Below are 2,360 nucleotides of genomic sequence, written 5' to 3'. Positions count from 1 at the left end.
GTTATTGTTATTGTTGTTGGAAGAGTGACCGGCCATGGCCGCATCTACGGCGGTAGCTATCATCCGTTCGAGAGCTTGTTCGGGAGTTTCGTTGCGGCGTACACGACGAGGAGCCATTGTTCCTTCAAAACAAAAGAATACCGTTGGTTAGTATTCTAAATAATACTAACCGTGATATGGGATAAAGATAGAGAGAAAATTATCCTTGACCCGCCTTAAATTCTTTATGTCATAATGTCGGTGTGTTCATATGAGTCACCGTAATATAATTTCCGGGAATTATATTACCCTAATTCATATGTGCATTCGACATTACATCATATAGTCAAGGTGGCGTGTCAATTAAATTATACAACGCAAGATTTAGATAGGATAAGAGTAGATATGAGTAAGAGAGTTCGAGTATAAATGCACAAATAGTCAAGTAATTCCTACGTCAAGTCTATATGCCGGTTGTAGTCTAGACTCACCAATGTACCCTAAGACTCGGGGTTGACACCAATGAACTCTAAATCCCTACAACCAAGGCTCTGATACCACTTGTAGCGACCCCGACAAATCGTCAAATGACGGCGTCATCTACGTATGGTCCCATTACATGGTCGTAAGTCTTTATAACAAAGTTTGACCGAAAAGTATGTCGCATTCATTTCATAAATAAGGGTGTTTCCAAGTTTACAAAAGTAGTTTCCATAACAAGTACATAACAATGTTTAAAGTTTGTATGAAACACGTGCGACACGATTAAAAGTAGTCAAAAAGACGCTCCACGTATGCAAGTATACTCGACATCCAATGCAAGTATCAAATAGTATGAGCGGAAGCATGTATCACCTAAGTTCAAGGACCTGAGAAAAACATAGAGAATCTGTCAACGAAAACGTTGGTGAAATCATAGGTTTAAATAAGTAAATGAGTAATAGTAAGTTGAACCACAAGATTTGCAACATCGATAAAGCCATAGTACATTCTAAAAGTTAATATTCACGAGCACCCAATTATCAAAGCTTAACGTTCCGTCCGTTGAATACCCCATCAATTAGTGCTAGAACAACACTGTTCCCGAAAATATATTTCATTCGTAAACGGTAGCGAACCGTTTGAATGAGGGTTTGTCAAACCCATATGGCCATATAACATAAGTTCTCGCTTACACCATCTGATGTAACTAATGATAATCGGATTGAGGATTTTCGTTCTAAACTCGTATGTAGAATGTTTGTTTTCCCGTTCTTGTGTTCACTTAGTTCAAAAGAATCGTTTATGTTTTCTCATCCCAAAAGTAAGTTTAAAAGAGTAAAAGTGGGACTATGATCTCACCTTTGATTGCAAGAGTGAAATAGTACTTCAACAAGTAAACGTGCAAAGAACAATGCTAGTCTCGACCTAAACAATTAGGTTGTATCAATAACGATAGTCACGAAGGGTCAAAGATGTTCAATTAGTCCTATGGCTCAATACGACTCGATTAATATAGCATGTGAAGCAAATTGTCAAGTTTCATGCAAGATACAAGTATAAAAGCATGTTAGGAAGATTGCATAATTAATTGGTTAAGTTTGACAAAAAGTCAAACTTGGTCGGGTCAAAGTCAACGAAAAAGTCAACATGTTCGGGTCGGGTCCCGGACAAATTTTCCATGCTAACTATTCATATACAAGTATATTAAAACAAGTTCCATGTGAATCGGAGGTCGGTAGCTAGTCAAACATTTCACGTTAAAAGGGACATGGAGGTCAGAATCTGTCCAGGCCATTTGGCGCGCCGCGCGGGGTAGGGTGCGCGCCGCGCGACCTGCAGTTCAGCTATTTTTCTGTCTTTCAAACTATGCATGAGCCAAAACCAATTCTAACAAAACTCTTGACCCGCAAACACTTATAGCGCCTATCATACATCGTTGGAAAGGTATTTTGACGAGGAATGCAACTAAACACATATCATCAATCAAACTTCCACTGATAACAACCAAAAACCGCAATTAATGTTCCATAATCAATGCATACAAGTCAAAATTGCAATTTAATGATTTAGCAACCAAATTACATGAACGATATGCCGTTTCGAAGGTAATTAAGCATACAACACAACCTAACACTTACAAGTAACATTAACAAGCATTTAATGCATCAAAAATTCAATTTACTTCTATCAAACCCTAACCCAAAATCACAAATTCAACAATCTTGCATATGAAACTAATCCATGTCAACCTACATACCAATTTGAAGCTAGCGATGTTAGGAATACAATTAAAACATGAACTTCCATCATTCAACAACATATGAACACCTAAAACTCAAGATTAAGCAAGCATTCTTTCAATATGAACTAGTTACACCAAAATAGCAAGAACAAGCATA

The sequence above is a fragment of the Rutidosis leptorrhynchoides genome, chromosome 9, assembly GCF_046630445.1.
Source record: "Rutidosis leptorrhynchoides isolate AG116_Rl617_1_P2 chromosome 9, CSIRO_AGI_Rlap_v1, whole genome shotgun sequence".
NCBI lineage: Eukaryota > Viridiplantae > Streptophyta > Magnoliopsida > Asterales > Asteraceae > Rutidosis > Rutidosis leptorrhynchoides.
The sequence above is the reverse complement of the archived record's forward strand: the minus strand, read 5'-3'. Positions refer to the sequence as shown.